Here is a 26,374-nt window from a genome sequence, read left to right as displayed (position 1 = left end):
ATCTGAGACCTTTCCGGTCCGTAGAGGCACAAGGCAGGGATGCCCCCTGTCCCCGATACTGTTTGCACTCGCCATGGAACCCCTGGCCATACTGATAAATAGACATGAAGGGGTCAGGGGGCTCCCCATCGCTGGCCTTCAACACAAAATCTGCATGTATGCAGACGATGTGGTCCTGACACTTACAGACGCTCATAACTCCCTTTCCAACCTAGCTGACATTCTTTTAACATTTGAGGATATCTCGGGCCTCCGAATAAACAGCCATAAATCTTGTGCACTCAATGTTTCCCTTTCCCTCCGAGAGCTTGAACCCCTGAAAGCCTCTTTTGATTTTAAATGGGAGCCTAAAAAGCTAAAATATTTAGGAATTTATCTCACCAACTCTTACCACACCATGTTCAAGGCAAACTACCCAGATTTAATTAGAGGGGTCACTCAGTCTATGGAGTGCTGGAAGAGATATTGCATCTCTTGGGTCGGCCGTATCGCCGCAACTAAAATGGTGGTCCTACTGAGGCTGCTCTATGCTTTCCACGTCCTACCCGTAAATATCCCAGCCCCAACACTCAAAAACCTGCAATCATCTATCTTTGCGTTTATATGGGGTAAAACCAAACCAAGAGTCCCGAGGAACACCCTACTTCGCCTAAAGTGCGATGGGGGGCTAGGTTTCCCCAATATTAGCGCTTATTACAAAGCTGCGCAGATATCACAGCTAACCATGTGGAACGCAACATCCCAACCCCCCAAATGGACCTCCATAGAACAATCCATCTGCTCTCCCATCTCCCTTGGGAATCTGCTATGGTTATCTCCTAAACAATGTAGAAACATCAAAAATCCAATCATTAAGCACTCTCTCAGAATATGGGACGCGGTTAAGCATAAAGGCAGCCTGATATCAGCACACCTCCTCTCACCTCCTTTCTAGGCCACCCCAGTTTCACTCCGGGTATTGAAAGCCCCTCAGCATTCCACTGGTGGCAACATAAACATTTAACAATCCTCTACGACCTAACCACCGACACTGCAATCAAATCGTTTACATTTTTAAAAGAAAAGTGTCAGTTGCCAGGGTCAGAATTTCTTCGTTACTTACAAATAACACACTTCTTCACCACACTGATCAAGGGCCATAGCTCTCTCCAGACGCGCACGGGTTTTGAGCACATCTGTGCCTCTGACCCAGGATCCCCGGGCTTAATATCCGTGTTATACAAGAGCATCGTTTCCCCTTCTAGCCTCCCAAAACCATCCTATGTCACAAAATGGGAACACGATCTAAATACCACTCTTGAGAAAGAGGACCTACTCACCATTTGGTCGGTCACCCCACAATGCTCCATAAGCGCCTCGCTTGTTGAAACCCAGTACAAAGTGCTCCTAAGATGGTACCTCACCCCACACCGCATCTCCAAATTTGACACAAACTGCAATGGACTATGTTTCCGTGGCTGTGGCCAGAGGGGCACTCTCTTACATGTGTGGTGGTCGTGCCCAAGAGCCCGGAGGTTCTGGATCAGAATCTATCAGGTTATCTATTCCACTATCAAAGTTAGGATCCCTAGGCTACCTGAAATTGCCCTTTTAGGTATGCGCCCGCCAGAAATAACTACCCACCAATATAAATTACTTATGCATATCTGCCTGGCGGGAAAACGGGTAATAGCTAGCTCATGGAAATCTCCATCCCTGCCAATAGCTCAATTTAGAACTAACTTGAGTAACGCACTTTGTTTTGACAGGATGAAGGCTATCCTTGATGACTCCCTTCCCCGCTTTGAAAAAATCTGGCTCCCCTATGTTAACCAATACCATCAAGGACTCTCCACTTCTCTCCTAGTGGTCTAGGGGCTGGCTGACATTCTTTTGTTGGCTCTTGCTCCAGCCTCTCCAAAAATCCAACTCTTGAACCTCTGGTGTAGCCAGGGCCGGCCACCCCCCTCCCCCCCTGCCTACTACTCCTTTCCTTCCTCTCTTCTTTCTACTCTGTCCCTTTCTCTTTTTTCTCTTGCTTATTGAACCTCTCCCCTTTGTATTAGGCGCAAACGCCTGCCTTGATCTATCAGGGGTTGGAAGACAACCTACGAGTTCTCCCCCCCTTCATGGAATAAGCGTGACCTAGTCACCTTGGTCTCCACAGCCACATCAATTCCCTAATAGCCCACCCCTGCTCGGTGGACCCTTGTATAGCTCATCCATCCTAAGCTCAATCTGTGGACACCATGGAGGGTGCCGGTGATAGAGGCCTTAGCGCTGCTGGCACCCACTTTTAGTTAAGCATTCTATAGATGCTGCCACCCAGTGAGGCAGTAAGTATTACCAGGTTAAAAGATTATGACAAGCGTCAGTGTCCACTGATGCAGAGGTTCAGCTAACCTGTTCTCTAGTTAAACATTGTTTGCATTCATATTTCATCGTTCATTGTTTACCTCATCTGACATACAGTGAATGTTCTTAATGCGTGTACTAGTGTATTTATGTGGATGTTTATGCTCTCTCTTATCCTTCTGATTGTACACATTTATTGCACTTAATAAAACATTTTTGTGGAGAAAAAAAAAATTCCGAGTGCGATAGCAGTCGGTAAGTGTGCGGTGTGGTGCGGAAAGCTGTCGGTAAAATTTGCTGAGTGCGGTAGTTTGCCCCTTACTTCCCAATGACAAGGTGCATGCTGGGTAGAAGTGGGCAGTTTTAGACACGTGACTTATTTTTTATAAATTATTATATTTTTTTATAAATTATTATATTTTTTTATAAATTATTATATTTTTTTATAAATTATTATATTTTATACACATATTTATATATAAATATAAATATAGTATATATATATATATATATATATATATATTATATATATATTTATTCTTATAAATTATATAACTCTGTACGATTTCTAACCCTTCCTCCTCTGTATCCTTAAAAATTCCAATAACATTAAAGGGAAGGTCCGAGCAAAAAAAAAAAAAAATGAGTTTCACTTACCTGGGGCTTCTACCAGCCCCATGCAGCCATCCTGTGCCCTCGTAGTCACTCACTGCTGCTCCAGTCCCCCGCTGGCAGCTTTCTGACCTCGGAGGTCAGGGTCGCATTGCGTACATTTTTACACATTCCCGCTAGTGCAGGAACATTAACACATACATTTTTACGCGTTAGTGGTGCAACGCGTACATTTTTGTTCCTGCACTAGCTGGAATGCGTAAAAATGTATGCAATGTGGCCCTGACCTCCGAGGTCAGAAAGCTGCTAGCGGGGGACTGGAGCAGCAGTGAGTGACTATGAGGGCACAGGATGGCTACATGGGGCTGGTAGAAGCCCCAGGTAAGTGAAACTCATTTTTTTTTTTTGCTTGGACCTTCCCTTTAAGCTGCAAGGGCTCCATTTGTCACCTAAAATGCTACTGTGTGGAGCAAACTCGCCAGGTCTTTGCTGGCGATAACAAGCTGTTATTTATTGCTTCCTTACTCCCCCTTTTTTTTTCATGAATACACATCATTCACTTTACCGACACAAACAACGTTTACATTACTGCACCATTACCGCACTATTACCGAATATGAATCGACTAACAAAAACATACCAAGCGGTAATTTACCGCTTGGGCGATAACGCATGTGGTAATGCTTTATGAATTGAGGCCATAGTTTCAGACTTAACCTCATTCAGCAGTGGAATAGGTTCTCCTTTCTTCTCTCTTCAGTGCATCCATGTTCTGTACAGGTTATCTCCTTGGGTCTTCCATATCTAAATGTCACATGACATATACCAGGAGCCGCAAGAAGATAGACTGTGCATTGTTGCATTGAAGAGTGAGGAGAACCTATCCCACCACTGGATGTATGTAAAGTATGACATTCAGCTGCCACTGCTATACATTTGACTGCACCACAGGACTGGGCTACCTCTGCCCTGGTTACCCCCTTTTCTGCTGCAACAGTGGGGGTTGCAGGGGCTATTGTTACGCTCCTGGTAGGAACTATTGTTATACTAGGACCTATTGTATCTGTACTGTACTGTTTTTCAAAGCTATCACATGATTACCAGTGTAGTTTATGCATTGCTGGCCACCATTTAATCTTGTTAAGGGAGCCTGAAGTGAGAGGGATACAAGGAATGATAGTGACCAGATGAACAATATTTATTTATTTATTTATTGTATTTATAAAGCGCCAACATATTACTCAGCGCTGGACATTAGTTTAGGTTACAGACACTATTTAGGGGTGACATACAGCAAAATGACAATACATGAATACAAGAAAAACCGGATCATGCAGCACAGTATGAGTACAAGGTGTCACGGACGGTTGCGCAGCCGCAGACGGCGTCCTTGAACCGCCCGTGAAAAAAATGCGATCGCAATCGATTTTCTGCACCGACTGCGATTAACGATAGAATCTGGATTGGTTGTGTAGGGGCTACCTGTAGTCAAGCCTGGGATCTCTCCTTCTCTCAGCAGAGAAATAGTTCAGTAACCTAAGGTACAGGGTGCCTGTGATTGGTAATTAGCACGTGACTGGAATCTGGCAGAGGTGTCAATTGCTTCAGCCATATGGCTGCCTGAAAGGAAGCCAGGAAGCTAGCTCCCAAGGTGGCCATGGAAGAGCTATCCAGTGCGGCACCGATGGGGGCAGATTTGAATGCATGTGTTGTCTAGCAGCACCCACAGTGACCTCTGGAGTGCCTGCTGCACCCACAGACCCCACCCCCCCAATACTTAGCACCCACATAGAGCCCAGAACCTCTCTAGTAAGGCCACATCTCGAATATGGAATTCAGTTCTGGGCACCACATTACAGGAAAGATGTTGCCGGTTTAGAGCAGGTACAGAGACGAGCAACAAAATTGATACGAGGGATGGAAGGTCTCACTTACCAAGAAAAGTTAAATAAACTGGGTTTATTTAGTCTGGAGAAAAGACTCCTTAGAGGGGATCTAATTAAGATGTATAACCAGGGCCGGATTTGGACTTCCCAGTGCCCTAGGCCTGGTACCACCAACCCGCCCCCCCCCCCCCCCCCCCCCCCTTCCTTAATAGAATAGACTGTGTAGGTATGGCTCTCATACTACATGGAAGGGGGGAAAATTGGTCTGTGATCTTTCATTTTCCAAAGACTATGGTCTGATGTGTGTATGCACCTTCACTCAATATCATTCTGTCCAACACCCTGACTTGTTTAAAAGGAAACATCCATATCCTTCTCAGTTAAGGTTCCCTTTAAGGGGCATACACACATCAGACTACAGTCTTTGAAAAATGAAAGATCACAGACCTATCTTACCACCCTTCATATAGTATTAGAGCATTTCTACACAGTCTATTCTATGGAGCTGAACTCCCCATAAAAAAAAAATCTTTGCAAGATGCTGCACACACAGATGCTGTACAGACACAAAAGATCAGGATCTGCAAAAGATCTGTTCCTGCCAAAGATCCGTTCCTGCAAATTGCATTCATAGTCTATGAGATCAGCAGATCCTCATACACACCTTGTTTAACTGACATTCATCTGCAGATCAGACAATCATCTGCAGATCTGAAAATCCATCCTGGTAGATCTGATCTGCAGATGAATGTCAGTTAAACAAGGTGTGTATGAGGATCTGCAGATCTCATAGACTATGAATGCATTTTGTAGGAACGGATCTTTGGCAGGAACAGATCTTTTGCAGGTACTGATCTTTTGTGTCTGTACAGCATCTGTGTGTGCAGCATCTTGCAAAGATTTCTGTCTGATGGATGTCTGAGTTCAGCTCCATAGAATAGACTGTGTAGAAATGCTCTCATACTACATGAAGGGTGGTAAGATAGGTCTGTGATCTTTCATTTTCCAAAGACTATGGTCTGATGTGTGTATGCACCCTAACGATCACTTGTTTGCAGGAGGAAATGCCTGTTTTAGTGACTCGTGTATACCTATGAATGTTTTCTCTCTAAAAAATGATGAATGATTGTTTTTCCTGTCAGAGCAGTGAGTCCCTAATGCCTGGTACGCACCAAATAGATGGGTTGAATCGATTTTCCGATCACTTATACAAAGTCGATTAGAAAAATTATCAGAAATCTGATTGGACTTGTCAGAAATAATTGGTTCGACCCGTCTATCTGATGGAAAATTGCATGGTGTGTACCAGGCATGAAGTAGCAGAGCAGCGTTCATCTCCCTCTCTGCTCTTCTGTAATCACAGATCTGTTGCATTTATTCTCTATTATTTATTGTACTGATTCTTTCACAGGTTTTTTTTTACTGTTTGCCAACAAGGTACAAATATATATATATATATATATATACCGTATATACTCGGATATAAGTCGACTTCGTGTATAAGTCGACCCCACTATTTGACCCTCTTAAGCTGGAATTTTTTAATAACTCAAGTATAAGTCTATCTAGCAAAGTTAATGGCTGCACAGTAGACTTGAAGCCTTGCACAAGACATAATGAAAACATAGAGAAATGCAAACTGTATGTATTAAGAGAGTTTAGCCTGTCTAATCCCTACTCATCTGTGTCTAATAACAAGTTGTAATTTGATCTCTTCTCTGTGTCACCTGACAAGGCAGATAAACTCATTTGAAAGCACAGGATGTTAACAATATGCCTGCTTCCATGAAAGCAGGAAGTAGACACACTACAGCTGATACAAATTCTGCAATTCATCTGCAAACAAAAGGCATTTTTCTTTTAAAGGATATCATGCTATTGCATATCTTTTAGAGCAGAGAGAAAGATCTGAGATCAGGTCTGCTTTAAACAATAAACCCTTCCCAGAGCCCCAGCAGCCAGCATCTCTCTATCCCTCCCCACAGTGCTAAATCACCTGCAACACACTGAAAATCCCCCCTCCCTCCCAGCACAACTCTGTAATGTTATGCGCTGGGAAGGCAGCTTCTTTCTGTCCCCTTCCCCGCAATGCTAAACTATTTTGTGCTTCCATCCTCTCTCCCCCCCCTCTGTGCGATCACAGTGAGCACTGCAGCAGAAGCCAACACTTACAGTTCGATTGCCAGCGCTGAATCCTCTATACACTCTCCATTCATGCCACTCTCTGTCCAATAGTACAGCTCCGGTTCCTGATGTCATGTGACTTCATGTGTCATGTGACATCGGGAGTCGCGCTGTACTATTGGACAGAGAGCGGAAAGGAGGGAGTATAGAGGATACCGCACTGTCAATGAAGCTTTATCGCCGGTGTCCTGTCATGAAAAGCTGCTTGCATCAGGGATAGGCAGGTCAGGACAGTGATCGGTGGCTGGAACAGAAGGATTTTTAGAGCAGCTTCTACTCCCGCAGCGGTTGTAGGAGCCGCTCTAAATCCCTCCGTTCCAGCCACCGATCACTGTCCTCACCTGCCTATCCCTGATGCAAGCAGCATTTCATGACAGGACACCGGCGATTTAATCTCCGCCCCCCGCCATTCTCATCATTGTCCCATGCCCATCTAATTGCTGCTCCTCCCTGAAGTGTCAGCACATACAGCGAGTGCCAGGGAGAGAGCTGTATTATTCATTTTAATGGGGAAAAGTGAGCGGCTCCTACCCCGGCAGCCGCCGGAGCATCACATGCTCAGCGGGGACCAGCATTCTCAGCTGCCGCCTGAGAGAATAAGTAATGAGCGGGGGTTAGTCCATTCTCCTGCTTGCAGGGGGGCACAGCATTGTGGCATCTAGGAATCATAGAGCAGGGGGATAAAATCCGCTTGGCTGGCAGCACTAGTGGGATCATACTGCAGCAGATGCAGAGCAGAGGGGTCAATTGATACTCAGCTACAAGTCAGAAATTTAGGTCTGACACGAGTATAAGTCGACCCCCCTACTTTACAAAAGTAGATCAGACCTAAATTTCTCGACTTATAGCCGAGTATATACGGTATATATATATATATATATATATTTTTTTTTTTAATTAATTAATTTTAATTAATAAGTATGTTATTACTTTTGGTATACAAAACAGAATGTAACAATACAAAAGTATACAACAGTACATTTGCAATTATAATTATAGAGAAGTTGTCTATCTCATACTACTGCAGACAGTACTGCTGCCTTAAAATGAGCCAGCAAGGGGTTACGATTTAGCTTAGAAGGGGCTGTCATAAATCTCTCTAAGGAAAAAAAAACCTTATCTTTCTGTTTAAGATTTATAATCCAGGGGGAGAGAGGAGAAGGAATGGCTCAAGTCATTAACAGAGTCTGACTAGCAATACATTGTTTAGCCCAGCTTGAGTTGTAAAGTGGAAATAATTCTGTTAAAATGTTTACTTTTACTGGATCAGAAATTGTGTCTACAACAAGAGTCACAGACTGCGCAGCAAGCACATGGTGATCCATGTTTCTCTACATCACTGGCATTAAACTGAAGCTTGTATGTTCAGGAGATAGCACTGTCTTATCGCACACCATGAAGTAAGGAAAATACACGGAGCTCTGGAATTCTGACTGTGTGTGCAGCAAAGCCGGGGTGGGTTCGGAGCAGGAGAAATGATTTATTTTGACATTCAGTCTCTTATCTCTCTCAGGTCCTGCCGCCCTTTTATCCTTCTGATTTTTTACCGCCCTAGGCCATGGCCTTTGTGGCCTTTGCAGAAATCCGGCCCTGTGTATAACTACATCAGAGGGCAATATTAAAGCTTGGCGGATGAGCTTTTTGTCCCTAGGCTTTCACAAAGGACATGATCTGCGCATGTAGGAAAAACGTTTTAGACATTTATTTAGGAAAGAGTGCTTTACAGTAACAGTGATTAAGATGTGGAATGCATTGCCACAGGAAATAGTTGTGGCAAACTCTATATCTGCATTTAAAGGGGGCTTAGATGCTTTCCTTGCATTGAAAGACATCCATGGCTATAATTACTTGGTAATGCCCAGTGGTGTTGATCCAGGGATTTTATCTGGTTGTCATCTGGAGTCAGGAAGGAATTTTTTTCGCTTTTGGGGCTAATTGGACAATGCCTTTGTAAGGATTTTTCGCCTTCCTCTGGATCAACAGAGATATGCGAGGGAGCAGGCTGGTGTTGTACTTTATTTTCTGGTTTTTCTGGGTTTTCTTTTTTTAACCCAAATAACTATGTAACTATGTAACCTGCTTTTCAACCCAGCACCCCTTCCTCCTCTATAGCCAGCACCTAGTACCTGCACTCACATGATGCATGATACATTAGCATGTGACTGGAATCTGGTCCTTAGCAGAGGTGTCAATTGCTTCAGCCATATGGCTGCCTGAAAGGAAGCCAGGAAGCCATAGAAGAGCTAGCCAGTGCGGCACCGATGGGGGCAGATTTGAATGCATGTGTTGTATGATTTCTGTCTGTTACATGGAGACCGTGTATAGCACAGCTATGAAATTTATATAGTCTTATTCGTTAAAATCTGCCCAATGTTATTGGTGTATGACCCATCTTAGGAACGGGACCCTCTGCCCTAATCACATCTGATGTTATATTAATCGGTATTTTCTGACAATTATGAATCTGCTATCCACCTAAATATGACATGTATCGTTTATGAGTTACAGCATTTTATAAGTTTAAACCTAAAATCTCTCTCAGAGGGAACGAACTGTCATTGGTGGGTAATTCAGAGGGGGCAGGCGTTGCCATGCCCCCAAACCAGCTTCATCAGAAGCACATTGCCAGCAGGCGGACCTCAGTCCTCCAAATCCCATCTTCACGAGAGCATGCTGCTGCTAGCCAGAGGACCATGTGGTTAGCAGCCATTGTCTGAACTTTGCTCCTGAACTGAAACAAAGGAACTTTACAAGTTTTCCCAGAAAGGACATATTTCCACGAACCTAAGTATTTTCTCCCTTTTATTTTCATACTGGCTATTAATGTCTCTATAATTGTTGATTATAACGATTTTCTGTATATATTATTTATATTGCATATTTAACCACTTGAGGACCACAGTCTTTCTACCCCTTAAGGACCAGAGCCTTTTTCTCCATTCAGACCACTGCAGCTTTCACGGTTTATTGCTCGGTCATACAACCTACCACCTAAATTCATTTTACCTCCTTTTCTTGTCACTAACACAGCTTTCTTTTGGTGCTATTTGATTGCTGCTGTGAGTTTTAGTTTTTATTATATTCATCAATAAAGACATGAATTTTGTCAAAAAAAATGATTTTTTTTACTTTCTGTGCTGACATTTTTCAAATAAAGTAAAATTTCTGTATACATTTTTGTCCAAATGTATTGTGCTACATGTCTTTGATAAAAAAAATCCATTCAGTGTATATTTATTGGTTTGGGTAAAAGTTATAGCGTTTACAAACTATGGTGCCAAAAGTGAATTTTCCCATTTTAAAGCATCTCCGACTTTCCTGACCACCTGTCATGTTTCATGAGGTGCTAAAATTCCAGCATAGTATAAATACCCCCCAAATGACCCCATTTTGGAAAGAAGACATCCCAAAGTATTCTCTGAGAGGCATGGTGAGTTCATAGAAGAATTTATTTTTTGTCACAAGTTAGCGGAAAATGACACTTTGTGACAAAAAAAAAGTTTCCATTTCTTCTAACTTGCAACAACAAAAAAATGAAATCTTCCACGGACTCACTATGCTCCTCTCTGAATACCTTGAAGGGTCTACTTTCCAAAATGGCAATTATTTGATTTTTTTTTACACACAATTGTCCATTTACAGAGATATTTCTCCCACTCAGCATGGGTATGTGTAAAAATACACCCCAAAACACATTATACTACTTCTCCTGAGTACGGCGATACCACATGTGTGGCACTTTTTTTGCACCCTAACTGCGCTAAAGGGCCCAAAGTCCAATGAGTACCTTTAGGATTTCACAGGTCATTTTGCGACATTTGGTATCAAGACTACTCCTCCCGGTTTAGGGCCCCTAAAATGTCAGGGCAGTATAGGAACCCCACAAATGACCCCATTTTAGAAAGAAGGCACCCCAAGGTATTCCGTTAGGAGTATGGTGAATTCATAGAAGATTTTATTTTTTGTCACAAGTAAGCGGAAATTGATTTTAATAGTTTTTTTTCCACAAAGTGTCATTTTCGGCTAACTTGTGACAAAAATTAAAATCTTCTATGAACTCACCATACTCATAACGGAATACCTTTGGGTGTCTTCTTTCTAAAATGGGGTCATTTGTGGGGTTCCTATACTGCCCTGGCAATTTAGGGGCCCTAAACTGTGAGGAGTAGTCTTGAAACCAAATGTTGCAAAATGACCTGTGAAATACTAAAGGTGCTCATTGGACTTTGGGCCCCTTAGCGCATTTAGGGTGCAAAAAAGTGCCACACATGTGGTACCGCTGTACTCAGGAGAAGTAGTATAATGTGTTTTGTGGTGTATTTTTACACATACCCATGCTGGGTGGGAGAAATATCTCTGTAAATGACAATTTTTTGATTTTTTTTACACACAATTGTCCATTTACAGAGAGATTTCCCCCACCCAGCATGTGTATGTGTAAAAATACACCCCAAAACACATTATACTACTTCTCCTGAGTACGGCAATACCACATGTGTGACACTTTTTTGCAGCCTAGGTGCGCTAAGGGGCCCAACGTCCTATTCACAGGTCATTTTGAGGCATTTGTTTTCTAGACTACTCCTCACGGTTTAGGGCCCCTAAAATGCCAGGGCAGTATAGGAACCTCACAAGTGACCCCATTTTAGAAAGAAGACACCCCAAGGTATTCCGTTAGGTGTATGGTGAGATCATAGAAGATTTTATTTTTTGTCACAAGTTAGTGAAAAATGACACTTTGTGAAAAAACAATAAAAATCAATTTCCACTAACTTTTGACAAAAAATAAAATCTTCTATGAACTCGTCATACACCTAACAGAATACCTTGGGGTGTCTTTTTTCTAAAAAGGGGTCACTTGTGGGGTTCCTATACTGCCCTGGCATTTTACGGGCCCAAAACCGTGAGTAGTCTGGAAACCAAATGTCTCAAAATGACTGTTCAGGGGTATAAGCATCTGCAAATTTTGATGACAGGTGGTCTATGAGGGGGCGAATTTTGTGGAACCGGTCATAAGCAGGGTGGCCTTTTAGATGACAGGTTGTATTGGGCCTGATCTGATGGAATGGAGTGCTAGGGGGGTGACAGGAGGTGATTGATGGGTGTCTCAGGGGGTGGTTAGAGGGGAAAATAGATGCAATCAATGCATGAGTTCTACTGCAGGTTCGAGCAGCAACCAAACCAGCATGTGGGCCAAACAGCGACGGCCAAGGTGACCCCCCTCTTAAAGTGAATTCGGTGCCCTGGCTCCTGTCGCTGTCTACGAACCAGAGGTACTCCGGCACCTCCGTAAGCTGAATCCCAGGAAGCCTTCTGGCCCAGATGGAGTATCGTCGATTTGCTTGAGAACCTGTGCCGATCAGCTAGCCCCTGTGCTCACCCTCCTTATTCGAGCGGTCATTATCGGACGGTACTGTCCCTCCGTGTTTTTTAAGCGGTCCGTAATTGTACCAGTCCCCAAAAAAACAGGCAGCACTGAGCACAACAACTTTCGACCAGTGGCCCTAACCTCCAATGTTATGAAGCTCCTTGACAGGCTGGTCCTTGCTCATCTGAAGAAGCAAACGAACGCCCACCTCGACCAGCTCCAATTTGCTTATAGGGCAAATAGATCCGTGGAGGACGCCATCAATGCCAGCCTGGCATACATCACTGAGCACCTAGACAACCCTGCCTCCTATGCCAGGATCCTGTTCCTAGATTTCAGCTCAGCGTTTAACACGATCTGCCCAGACATCCTGCTCACAAATCTGACGCGGCTCGGAGTAGATCCCTCCCTTCGAGCATGGATCAAGGACTTCCTGACAAACAGAACGCAACAGGTGAAATTCGGCAACTGCTACTCTAGCATCAGAACCACCAACACAGGGGCTCCACAAGGCTGTGTATTGTCACCACTATTGTTCTCCCTATATACCAACAATTGCATTGCATCCACGGACTCTGAAAACCATCAAATTTGCAGACGACACCACCATCATCGGCCTAATTGGCAGCTCCGGAGAGCATGAGTACCGCAGCGAAGTAGAGAGAATCTGCAACTGGTACAGAGACAACAACCTAGTACTCAACGCTGCTAAAACCGTTGAACTAGTCGTGGACTTCAGGAAAAATCCTCCCCCCCCCCCTCCCACCTGTCCTCATTGAGGGTACCGAAGTCTCTAGGGTGACATCTGTGCGGTTCCTTGGCATGACTTTTTCCAACAACCTGAAGTGGGGGCAGAACACCACCAACATTCAGAAGAAATCTCAGCAGAGGTTGTTCTTCTTGCGCCAACTAAACAGATTCGGCATGCCCAGGAAGCTGCTGGCCAGCTTCTATACTGCCACCATAGAATCCATCCTTTGCTCCTCAATCATTGTATGGTACATGGGTGCAACGGCCAGTGAAAAATACAAACTACAGAGAGTCATAACTGACGCAGAGAGGATCATCGGGTCTCCTCTTCCACCACTTGATCTCCTCCACTCCGCTAGGATGATGAAGAGGGCCACTGTGATCTCCCGTGACCCCTCCCACCCAGGCAGACGCTACTTCAAGCTCCTCCCATTTGGCCACCGCTACAGGACTATACCATGCAAAACCTCCAGACGGAAGAACACCTTCTTCCCCCAAGCGGTTCGGCTGCTGAACTCCAAACTCCCAGCGTCAGGCCCGCCTTCTGGCATGCCCTAGCGGGGCCTTCCAGCCAGTTCTCACCTCTGCCCGCCCTGGTTCTCACTGCCCTGGGCAGTATGGGGGCCACCATCATCATTATCATTATTACTACTATTATTGTCATGACTATTATTAGTATTGGACGGTTCCTGCATGACAGGAAGAACACTAACTGATGACTGGGATCTGTTACTAACGAGGTTCAGACCTATACCATTACTGTAATTCCAACTGTTTGTGTTGTATGTCTTGTCTTCCTCAGGGGCGCCGCGAGGCATAAAGCGAACCAAGCGGTCGCTTGGGGCCTCACAATCTTAGGGGCCTCGGCGGCTCCGTGACGTCGGCGTGACGTCACTTTTTCCCCGCAGCCCCGCCGGGCTGGCAGAGCAGAGCAGGGCTACAGGAAGATGGCCGCCGCCGAAGCCCTGCTCTGGAGACTATGTCTCCAGTACAGGGCTTCGGGTGGCCATCTTCCCGACCCGTAGCCCTGCATGAATCAGCGCGGGAGATTGGAGGAGGAAGCCAGGAAGGGAGCTCCGTGGGAACTGCGCGCCTGAGAAGCCGGCCGGGAGAGGAGACCAGGGAGAGAAGACTTCTGCCAGTGCCAGCCTGCCAGGTGAGTAAATTCTTTTCTTTTTGCAGCCGCAGCCCTAATTGCGAATTTGCGATTGATTTCTGCTGAACTGTGCCCTAATTGCATTTGATATCTGCTGAAAATGTGGCCCTAATTGCGATTGATTTCTGCTGAACTGTGCCCTAATTGCGTTTGATATCTGCTGAAAATGTGGCCCTAATTGCGATTGATTTCTGCTGAACTGTGCCCTAATTGCGTTTGATATCTGCTGAAAATGTGGCCCTAATTGCGATTGATTTCTGCTGAACTGTGCCCTAATTGCGTTTGATATCTGCTGAAAATGTGGCCCTAATTGCGATTGATTTCTGCTAAACTGTGCCCTAAATGCGTTTGATATCTGCTGAAAATGTGGCCCTAATTGCGATTGATTTCTGCTGAACTGTGCCCTAAATGCGTTTGATATCTGCTGAAAATGTGGCCCTAATTGCGATTGATTTCTGCTGAACTGTGCCCTAAATGCGTTTGATATCTGCTGAAAATGTGGCCCTAATTGCGATTGATTTCTGCTGAACTGTGCCCTAAATGCGTTTGATATCTGCTGAAAATGTGGCCCTAATTGCGATTGATTTCTGCTGAACTGTGCCCTAAATGCGTTTGATATCTGCTGAAAATGTGGCCCTAATTGCGATTGATTTCTGCTGAACTGTGCCCTAAATGCGTTTGATATCTGCTGAAAATGTGGCCCTAATTGCGATTGATTTCTGCTGAACTGTGCCCTAAATGCGTTTGATATCTGCTGAAAATGTGGCCCTAATTGCGTTTGATTTCTGCTGAACTCTGCCCTAATTGCGTTTGATTTCTGCTGAAAATGTGCCCTAATTGCGTTTGATTTCGGCTGAAAATGTGCCCTAATTGCGTTTGATTTCTGCTGAAAATGTGCCCTAATTGCGTTTGATTTCTGCTGAAATGTGGCCCAAATTGCGTTTTTATTTTCTGGTGTCTGGGGTAACTGTTGCTGCATTTATTATTTAATGGTCATAGTTGGCTATATTTGCTGTGCTACGGTTAAGCTTCGCCCATACAATGTCATGGCCGCGCCAATCTTTCGGCGTGCTACGCGCGCCTCAATCACCCCAACATCCATTTTTTCCCCGCAAACAGCCCCGCCCCAATCCGCCCTCCTGCTCCACCCACATGTCATGGCCACGCCCACTTATGCGGGATAGCCACACCCATTTTTCGCCGCGGCGCGCTTCGCGCGCCGCAGGATAGGGCCTCTTGCTACAGTCCGCTTGGGGCCACAAAAACCTTAGCTGCACCCCTGGTCTTCCTATACTATGCCTATGCCATGTGTACCACAAATAATTCCGAGTACAGCCCTGCTGTACTTGGCGAAATAAAACTGATTCTGATTAGGTAGGACACAAAAGGAGGAGGACCCTGCCCAAAGGCTTACAATCTAGAGCAGGGGTCTCAAACTCGCGGCCCGCGGGCCATTTGCGGCCCTCGATACAATATTTTGTGGCCCCCGCCGGCAAAAGCTTCCTTATAGTTCGCTTCAGTGCTCCCAAGTAATCCACCGCATCCCCGCCATTAAACGAGGGCTGCAGAGCCCCCAAATCGCCCTGGGGGCAATCCGCCGGCATTTCCTGGAAGGGGCAGAGCCTTCAGCTTCAGCTCTGCCCCTCGTGACGTCAATGCGGCGCATCGCCGCCTCTGCCCACCCATCTCACTCTTCCTTCACAGAGAGGGGTGGGGAGAGGCAGCCCTCGTTTTGTGGCGGGGACGCGGCGGATTACTTGTAATGGGAGCACTGAAGCAAACTATAAGGTAAAATAGGCAAAATAGTTCGCTTCAGTGTGAATTTGATTATGAAATAAAAATCAATGCAAGGGATCGGGGGGAGGGGGCGGTAGCTGCTGATTGACTTTTTTTGTGAAATCCCTTATGCGGCCCAGCCTCATCCTGACTTTGCCTCCTGCGGCCCCCAGGTAAATTGAGTTTGAGACCCCTGATCTAGAGGGAGAGGTAGGGACACGAAAGGTAGGGGACCAGAGTTCAGCTGTGGGTTTAGAGCACTTGTGAGGGGTAGTTGGTCAAAGTGAAAAGGTGAGTTTTGAGGGCCTTCTTGAAGATGTTGAAGGAGGGGGCTGGTCTAATGGGTGGAGGTAGGGAGTTCCATAGTATTGGAACGATTGGAATGCAACGATGGGATGCAGCAATCATCATACACATATTAACGATCGTTCTCGCAGAAAAGAACGATCAGAGGGAAATGTTGTGTACATATTTATATAAAATAAAAAAAAAAATCAAACATGGGGTTACAATAGATAAGAATATATGATAGTTAACTTGAAATTTATAATGTAACAATCGTTGTGGGCCGCGCTACACAGGATGTATGGAAGCTGGGCAGAATCCAACGCAGACACATTGGCCCTTGTAATGATCGTGCTCGGCAGATAACTGTACACACTATAGTTTTGTAACGATTGTCGTTCAATATGATCAGTCCTGTTGGATTTTCTCATCGTGCCGATATCGTTCGTTTGTCATTGTACTTAATAATTGTTTGGTAAAGTTCTTTACCCGATTGTCGGCAGACCGATCTTTAATCTGCTGTCTCAAACGACCATAGTGGCAAGTGTGTACGTACCATTAGTGTAGTGCCAATTTGGGGGGGGGGGGGGGGGGGGGGTATATAAAAATAAAAAAAACCTTTTCTTTTAAAAAAAAAAAAAAAAAAAAACAACACACGGCAGCAGCGATCAGATCTTACCAACAGAAAGCTCTGTTGGTGGGAAGAAAAGGGTGCTAAGTTGTATAGCCATTCAAAAAACGTTAAAGCTAGGGGGGTGTAAGCCTGGGGTCCTCAAGAGATTATATACCGGGCACCCAAGTTTCTGCTGTGGCACTCAAACCAATATTTTCTACTGGCGCCCATGGTATAGCCCAATTAGTCCACTGGTCAAGTGTGCCCTTTTTTACTACTATCGAAAAAGCAGCCTCCGTATACCCCTCACTTCAGGTTCCCTTTAGGCTTAAAGGAAACCCAAGGCAAAAATAAACTAATGAAATAAACAATTGTATTTATCTTCCTTCTCCTAAAAATTACTTTTTAAGATATTCCACAGTTTTATTTTATGTTTAAATTTACTTTTTAAGTTATAACTGTTATTGTTTTTGCTCAATGACATGTTCATTGAAGTATGCCAGAGCTAAAACCTATGAACTATTGACCCTTTTTATCTCTTTCCTTCTCTCAGAAGCCATTTTCTGCTAGGAAAGTGTTTTATAGTTGGAATTTCTTATCAGTGAGGGTCACACTGTAGTCACTTCCTGTCAGGACTGAGTCAGCCACTTACATACCTGATATTTAACTCTTTCAGGCAGAGAAAAAATAAAATAAACACAGCATAGTTATTAGTGTGCTTGGCACTATACATACCCATGTCTATCTCATCATGTCACATGTCACTTCGAGTATCCTTTAAGTTCAAGCTCACTTTACTTGTTTGCAGTGAGGATTTGTTTTTCCAGCTCTTAGCATGGAGACTCGGTTTGCACAGGAATCTACCTGTAACATGCGGCGGGGATACCGCAGCGGCAGAGAGCGGCGTGTCCGCCGCTTCCGCATACCAGCCAGCGGCGTTTCCCGCCGCTCAGTCATTTCACATAGGTCCTTCAGCCGCGCATAGAGAAGGGGCTGCTCACGCGCGCCCAGCGGCAGGACCTTTATCTCTCCAGGAGGAGGGTCAGCTGACTCTCAGATCAGCTGACCTCATGAGGCCTCCTGATTCGCTGGGCTTCTGGGCGGCTCTGCTGAGTGATCCTCAGCATAAAAGGAGCTCCTTGTCTGCTGTTGCGAATACTTCGTGTTAGCGCTCAGACCTTTGATAGCTATAACTGTAATTGAAAGATATTGTTGATTTATTGTGTATGACCCTCTGCTCGAATTTCTGACTACGATTTCTGCCTCCTGATTCTGTACTAAGCTATCTGATCTGTTGACGATTTCCTGCCTGTACTTTTGATTCTGATTTGTGCCTCTTGATTCTGTACCTTATCTGTCCGACCTGTTGCCGACCTCCGCTTCCTCTTTGACTACGATTAGCCTCACGATTTTGTACTGTTGCTGAAGGATCCTTACCGACTTTGCCTGTACGACCATTCTGTTAGTGATAGTCCCTACAGCCGGGGGGCTATCACATAGGAGTACTCCTGTATACTGTGCACTAATCACCTGTGATCACTCTTATTAAAGTACTGATTGTGTTAGTAAGCCTACCGCTGATCTACTATCAGTAAGATACTGATTGCTTGCCTATATATCTGCATTGGTGGTGATACTGCAGATCACCACTTAACCTCCTTGCCGGTTATCCCGAGCTCAGCTCGGGGTAACCTGCGCAGGAGGATTTCTCAGGCCCCGCTGGGCCGATTTGCATAATTTTTTTTTGTTACAAGCAGCTAGCACTTTGCTAGCTGCTTGTAACTTCCGATCGCCACCGATCCGCCGCAATCCGCCCCGCCGAGCCGCCTCCCCCCCGACCCCTGCGCAGCCTGGCCAATCAGGGCCAGGCAGCGCTGAGGGGTGGATCGGGATTCCCTGTGACGTCCCGTGGCGACCGGGGGACCGGGGAAGCCCTGCAGGAAATCCCGTTCTGAACGGGATTTCCTGCTTACTCCGATCGCCGGAAGCGATCGGAGTGGCTGCAGAGCTGCCGCTGCTCAGCGGCTATCATGTAGCGAGCCCTGGGCTCGCTACATGATTTGAAAAAAAAAAGTGCTGCTGTTAATCAGATATTAGTGTTTTTGCTGACACATTGTTACATAACAGCAGACCACAATGTCTATGGACGCACTGCGTAGCCAGGTTGAGGCCTTGACCACAGCGGTGAACAATTTAACCGTAACGGTCAATACCCAACAGCCACAGATCACTCAGCTGTCTGAGGTTGTTCGGACCCTCCAGACTGCAAACGCACCAGTGCAGTTCCCTCCAGTCGTAGAGCCTAGAATGCCCATGCCAGAAAAATTCTCAGGGCATAAGTCTGATTTCCGAAACTTCAGAAACCGATGTCTTTCGTATTTTGAGATGAGGCCTGTATCTTCAGGTTCTGAGAGCCAAAAGATAACCTTTATCAAGACATTGTTATCTGGGGACTCTCAGACATGGGCTTACAGTCTTCCTAGTGGTCATGAGGCCCTGTCCTCGGTGCAAGAATTTTTTAAAACGATGGCGATAATCTATGATGATCCAGATATCGCAGTGACTGCTGAGAGGAAACTGAAGATCCTCCAGCAGGGACATAATACAGTAGAGACCTATGCCACTGAATTCAGAAGGTGGGCTGTGTGGGCTAGGTGGGGACAGTTTGCTTTACCGGATTGTTTTTTAACCGGCTTATCAGACCCAGTGTCTGACGTAATGCTCAGCCACCCAGAGCCTAAAACAGTGGTTGAGGCAATAGCACTGGCAGTTAAAATTGATCGCCGCATCCGGTATCAAAAGCAAACTCGGGGTAAACTATCTGTTAAAACTGTTCCCCTCTCTTTGTCCCCTCCTTCTCCTCCTCAGGATGAGCCGATACAAATCGGTCACTCCAGATTATCTGAGGTAGAGAAAACCCGGAGACGAAAGGAGGGCCTCTGCCTATACTGTGCCGAAAAGGGACATATAATACAAAACTGTCCTAAGAGGTCGAAAAACTCTGCCGCCTAGGCGTAGCTAGAGGTACTACCCTAGGCGAGCCAGCTTTACCTCTACCTGATAAACGTTAATTGCTCCCTTGTTCTATTACCTGGGAAGACCAAGTTTTGTCTACCCAGGCATTTATAGACTCGGGTTCTGAGGCCAATTTTATTGATTTTGATTTCATTAAGAAATAGGGGATACCTCTTGTTCCTTTAGACAGGCAGATCTTCGTCATGGCAATTGATGACTCCCCATTACAAGGCAGGCAGGCTCTCTCTCAGACTCCAGCTCTCTTATGTCATGTGGGGGTATTACACAAGGAAAGATTATGATTTTTTGTACTCAAGATGGCCACTTCTACCGTGATTCTTGGTATGCCATGGTTAAAGAAACACTCCCCTCGGATAGACTGGAGTTCCGGCCAATTGTCTAGCTGGTCTCCCTTCTGCCATCAGCATTGTATGGAGTTGCTGTATGTGCCACCAAGGTTCAGATCGAGGGTGTATCCCCACAGTATGCTGACTTTGCCGATGTATTCTGTCCCAAGTCAGCAGACAAACTTCCTCCTCACAGGAGTTTTGACTGCCCCATTGAATTAAGACCAGGTTGTATGCCCTCTAGAGGTCATTTATATAACCTTTCTGGTCCAGAAAAACTCGCCATGCAGGATTACATTATAGAAAACTTGGCCAAGGGTTTTATCCGTCCTTCTAAGTCTCTGGCCGGAGCAGGATTCTTTTTTTGCTCAGAAAAAGGACAGTGGGCTTCGCCCGTGTATTGATTATAGGGAGCTGAATAAAATTACCATAAAAAAATCATTATCCACTCCCTTTGATTGATGATCTGTTTTCCCAAATTACTGATGCAGGTATCTTCTCTAAGCTAGATCTGAGAGGGGCATACAACCTGGTATGCATCAGGGTGGGTGACGAATGGAAGACGGCCTTTAACACGCCCGATGGGCACTACGAGTACTTGGTCATGCCCTTCGGGCTGTGTAATGCGCCTGCCGTTTTCCAGGAGTTGATTAATGAGATTTTCAGAGAGGTTCTGGGGCATTTTGTTCTAGTCTATCTCGACGACATTTTAATTTACTCACGAAATTTGTCTGAACACAGGAAACATGTAAAGTTTGTCTTGGAGAAGCTCAGACAGAACTACCTGTATGCTAAACTCGAAAAATGCCTTTTCGAGGTGTCTGAAGTTCCTTCTGGGCTCTCCATGGATCCCAAGAAGGTGTCTGGTGTCTTGCAGTGGCCACAGCCCGCAGGGCTGAAGGCACTCCAAAGGTTTCTAGTTTCGCCAACTACTATAGAAAATTTATTAAAGGATTCTCATCTGTGGTATCACCTCTCACTGACCTCACCAAAAAAGGGGCGGACACTTACAACTGGTCTGAAGAAGCGCATTCTGCCTGCTCATCTTTGAAAAGTATGTTTTTCTCCGCCCCTATTTTGCGACATGTGGATGTCTCTTGCCCCTTTATAGTGGAAGTGGATGCATCAGAGATAGGGGTTGGGGCTGTACTGTCTCAGCACTCGGGTCTCCAAGGCAGATTGCATCCTTGTGCTTTTTTTTTAATGTAAATTCTCTCCAGCCGAGAGAAATTACGATATTGGAAATCGAGAATTACTGGCTATCAAACTTGCGTTCGAGGAGTGGCGGCATTGGCTCGAGGGAGCAAAGCATGTGATCACGGTCTACACCGACAATAAAAATTTAGAATACATTGAGGGGGCCAAGAGGCTCAGCCCCCAACAGGCTCGTTGGTCGTTATTCTTTTCGAGATTCAGTTTCATAATTACCTATAAGCCTGGAAGTAAAAACATCAAGGCTGATGCTTTGTCTAGATGTTTTGAGCCTGAAACAGTACAGCCACCAATCCCCGAAAACATTCTGCCTGAGAGGGTGGTTGTAGCAGCCACTGAGACATGGGAAGACTGGTCACTTGCATTAAAGCCTTATCAACAGGACGTCCCCAAGGAGAAACCCGATGGGGTTTTGTTTGTACCATTGCCCTTACGTTTGCAGATTCTGCAGTTGTTCCACGCTCATAAAAATGCAGGGCATCCCGTGGTTGCAAGGTCGCAGGATCTGCTGTCTAGGTATGTTTGGTGGCCGTCTCTGGCCCTGGACTGTAGGGAGTTTGTCAAAGATTGCTCAGTCTGTGCTAGAAATAAACCGTCTAGACAGGCTCCAACGGGCACCCTTCAGTCTTTGCCAGTTTCTGAGGAACCATGGACCCACATCTCGATGGACTTTGTGGGCGAACTCCCTAGGTCAGAAGGAAAGACGGTTATCTGGGTGGTAGTTGACAGATTCAGCAAAATGGCTCATTTTATTCTCCTAGACGGACTCCCCTCTGCTCAAGAACTGGCAGGTCTCTTCATGCAGCACATTTTTCGTTTACATGGCATACCAGAAAATGTGGTCTCAGATAGGGGAGTCCAGTTTGTATCTAGGTTCTGGCGAGCCTTTTGTCATCACTTAGGTATGAATCTGTCATTTTCATCTGGCTACCACCCACAAACCAATAGTCAAACTGAAAGGGTTAATCAGTCTTTGGAACAATTCCTTAGGTGCTATGTGGCTGATGCTCAGTTGGAATAGGCAAAGTTTTTGCCCTTCGAAGAACTTGCGCACAACAATTTGAAGAGCACTTCATCAGGCTTTTCACCCTTCCAGGTGGTCTCGGGGAGAGCTCCTAAGTTCTCCCCGTTGCCAGTGGCATCTTCTCCGTTCCCTGCCCTGGAAGTTTGGCAGGGATCCTTGAAGGAGATTTGGGCTAAAGTCAAAAATAATGTGGAAAAGGCTTTCCTTACCCAGAAGAGGCAGGCGGATAGGAAACGTTTGATAGAGTGGGAATTTGTGCCAGGGGATTTGGTATGGGTTTCCACTCGGCATCTGGCGCTGAAACAACCCTCAGCGAAGTTGGGAGCCTGATTTATAGGCCCATACCCTGTATCCAAAAAGATCAATGATGTGACTTATGTCATCACACTACCATCTAGTGTGAGAGGTGTAAAGTCTTTCCATGTGTCCTTATTAAAACTGGCTGTGCATGTGGATTCCCTCCCCCCCCCCCCCCCCCCCCGTGGTCATTGATGGAGAGCCTGAGTACGAGATTGAGCGGATTTTGGATTCTCGGTGGGTGCGCAACTCGGTTCAGTATCTAGTTCATTGGAAGGGGTATGGGCCTAAGGAGAGATCTTGGGTGCCGAGTCATCGCATTCATGCTGAGGAATTGAGACGGAACTTTCATGAGGCACATCCCGAGAAGCCTTGTAAGAAGTGTCCGGAGTCCACTCCTCAAGGGGGGGTACTGTAACATGCGGCGGGGATACCGCCGTGGAGGAGAGCGGCGTGTCTGCCGCTTCCGCATACCAGCCAGCGGCGTTCCCCGCCGCTCAGTCATTTCACATAGGTCCTTCAGCCGCGCATAGAGATGGGGCTGCGCACGTGCGCCCAGCGGCAGGACCTTTATCTCTCCAGATCTCTCTCCTGATTCGCTGGGCTTCTGGGCGGCTCTGCTGAGTGATCCTCATCATAAAAGGAGCTGGCTGTCAGTTGCTCCTTGTCTACTGTTGCGAATACTTTGTGTTAGTGCTCAGACCTTTGATAGCTATAACTGTAATTGAAAGATATTGTTGAGTTATTGTGTATGACCCTCTGCTTGAATTTCTGACTACAATTTCTGCCTCCTGATTCTGTACTTAGCTATCTGATCTGTTGCCGATTTCCTGCCTGTACTTTTGATTCTGATTTGTGCCTCTTGATTCTGTACCTTATCTGTCCGACCTGTTGCCGACCTCCGCTTCCTCTTTGACTACGATTAGCCTCACAATTTTGTACTGTTGCTGACCGATCCTTACCGACTTTGCCTGTACGACCATTCTGTTAGTGATAGTCCCTACAGCCGGGGGGCTATCACATAGGAGTACTCCTGTATACTGTGCACTAATCACCTGTGATCACTCTTATTAAAGTACTGATTGTGTTAGTAAGCCTACCGCTGATCTACTATCAGTAAGATACTGATTGCTTGCCTATATATCTGCATTGGTGGTGATACTGCAGATCACCACTTAATCAGATATTAGTGTTTTTGCTGACACATTGTTACACTACCCCACCCATTAGCTCCATACAGCTTTTATGCTAGGTACACATGATACAATTTTCTGGCAGATTTACTTGCCAGATCGATTTTTTTCCAACATGTCCTATCTGAATTTTGATCGATTTTCCGATAGATTTCCATAAAAGTGAACGAAAATCAATTGGAAAATCGATCGAAATTCAGATCTGACATGTTGGAAAAAATTGATCTGGCAGGTAAATCTGTCAGAAAATTGTATCGTGTGTACCTAGCATTAGAGGTAATCCAATCCAATAAAGCTTTATTGGCAGGATGTCCTTATCTGCAGTTTTCTTATAAGTGGAAAGGAACTTTGCCAGCATGGTTGTGCTTTTGCGACACATTGCAAAAATTAGGCAGGACAGCTGGCAGGAGACAGAGAACATCACTTGCCATATGACCACATTATTTATTTGTAGCTGCAGAAACATTGTTATATTCTAATAATGACAACCCTCACTCATGCCCGCCCAGCTAGTGACGTGACACCCAGCCTACCTTCTCATTCTCTCTCAGGGAAAGTGGAAAGGGAGCTACATCACTAGATGGGCGGGATGAGAGAGCAGCAATTGGCTCCCAGAGCAAAGCCAAACGTGCTCGTTTCAAGGGCAGACGGGAGCCAGTGTCTCTACCAGTGTCCTATGGAAATGCGGTAAAGCATCAAAATACAAGCATGTCGTAAACCTCTCAGTGTTGCCAACTGTGAGTAGATTTATAGACAGTCCGTGAATAAAAAGGAATTACACACACGGTGTGTTTCTCTCCCTCCTGCCTCCTCCCCCTTTCTCACCCCTCCTCCCTTCAGCTTGTAGAACAGGCTGGAGTATGTAGTCTGTGACATGTCCTGTCAAAGAAGCGTTTTGTCTGGGACCTATCACACAGAAGCTAGCAAGCGTGGATTGAAGCATAGTAGCCAAATACAACTGTAGGTAACTATCATGATAGCACCATAATGGGGACAACCTGTTCTGCTCATAAGCCTTTGAGTTCTGTTTGTGATGTTCACATTTGGTTCCTGTCATTGCTGAATTAAAGAAAACCTGTATTGACTAAAAAAAAATGTCACTTTCCTGGGGCTTCTGCCAGCCTCCTGCAGTTTCCCTGTGCCGTCTCTGAATGATCCTCTGGCAGAGCAGGGACAAGGTCCTCCAGCACCCAAGGCTGAGACACCAAAGTGCGTCCCTCCATCCCTCCCACCCCAGCCGTCACACACTGATTGCTATTAGACTAAGAGGGCCACAGGGCCTACAACCTCCCCAACACCTTAATATCTAGTTATCTGGCTTGCAGTCACTGCTATCTATCCCCTTTTCTTATTTCTTTCTGCTTTATACACAATTAGGAATGACACCTGAATTAATTGTACGCCCTATCCTACACTGCGCCCTGAGGCTGGAGCCTCTCCAGCCTATGCCTCGGCCCGGCCCTGTCCTCTGGTCCATTGTTGCTGCTAAATTTTGTTATCGCTGACTTGCAAATTCACAGCCACCTCACCTGCGCAGGATGCTCCCAGCGAGTGGAATATGAACGAGGATGTACGTGACCAGGGCTGTGTGGGCGCAGTAGCCATTGACTTGGGACAGTGAAACTCAGCCACGGCAGGGGACCGGAGGATCGTTCAGAGACGGCACAGGGGGCTGGCAGATCGCAGGTAAGTGAATTTTTTTTTTTTAAGTCATTACAGGTTTCCTTTAACTAGCCTTCATTTTATCTCCCAAGTAAGCCAAAAATCTAAAGCTTGCCATACACACACCAATTTTGATCAGTTTGATTGAATCTGCATGTAATCTGTTGATATTAGGGCCGGTTCACACTTAGCGCTTTGCCTGTGATCGCATTCGGCTCCACAATCGCAATTTGCAGGCAAAATCTTGTGATTCAGCGCGGTTTGTGCTTGTGATTCCTGTTCAATAGAATGAGAATCTCAGAGCAATCTCCCCGACAACGCTGCATGCAGCGTGTTTGCGATTGATTGAAATCGCAACCGCTGCAGTGTGATTGTATCCATATGGGCCTATTTTCACTGAGTGTGAATTTGCAGTGTGGAAATTTGTATTATTATGAAAGCAATACAATGTCAATGGCATTATTTACATTGAATGCATGCTTTTTGTTATCTGTTATGATAAAAAATTTTTAGCTCACTGCAGATTTTTGCACCATGCAATTACATGTAATGATTGTCAGATATGCTAAACACATAAATTAACATGAGAATTTGCATATGGAAAAACAAATGTGAAACGTAATATTCTTGTGGAAACACAGCCTACGGCTTATACACACC

General features: G+C 45.5%; 1 protein-coding gene across 5 annotated transcripts in view; it reads left to right on the top strand.

Moving 5' to 3' along the window:
* Positions 1-24,676: 24,676 nt before the first annotated feature.
* Positions 24,677-26,374, top strand: part of BLVRA (biliverdin reductase A) — a 73,581-nt gene continuing 71,883 nt past the window's right edge. The window contains exon 1 of one of the 5 annotated variants that reach the window (XM_068236354.1): positions 24,677-24,739. The gene's annotated coding sequence lies outside the window, so the exon portion shown is untranslated. The other 4 variants (XM_068236356.1, XM_068236353.1, XM_068236352.1 and 1 more) reach the window with 4 other exon arrangements.

Source organism: Hyperolius riggenbachi, chromosome 5 (assembly GCF_040937935.1).
Source record: "Hyperolius riggenbachi isolate aHypRig1 chromosome 5, aHypRig1.pri, whole genome shotgun sequence".
NCBI lineage: Eukaryota > Metazoa > Chordata > Amphibia > Anura > Hyperoliidae > Hyperolius > Hyperolius riggenbachi.
Note: the sequence above shows the minus strand (reverse complement) of the source record. Positions and strands in the feature narration are given on the sequence as shown.